Below are 230 nucleotides of genomic sequence, written 5' to 3'. Positions count from 1 at the left end.
CCCTTTATTTATAAAAGCAAAAGATAAAAAATATGTATGTAAAGAATGGTAAATAAATTCAATTAAATTTGACGTCATGATTTTCACATTGCTTCATGGCCCCAAAGAAAGTATCCCGAGCCTCCGGGTTGTTATAAGCTACACAAAAGGGGAACTAATGAACAGAAATTATGGACCCTGCGAATAATCACTGGATTTGTCTCATACTGCAAATTATCTCTTTTCTGTTA

The sequence above is a fragment of the Penaeus monodon genome, chromosome 20 (assembly GCF_015228065.2).
Source record: "Penaeus monodon isolate SGIC_2016 chromosome 20, NSTDA_Pmon_1, whole genome shotgun sequence".
In the NCBI taxonomy this organism is placed as follows: domain Eukaryota; kingdom Metazoa; phylum Arthropoda; class Malacostraca; order Decapoda; family Penaeidae; genus Penaeus; species Penaeus monodon.
Note: the sequence above shows the minus strand (reverse complement) of the source record.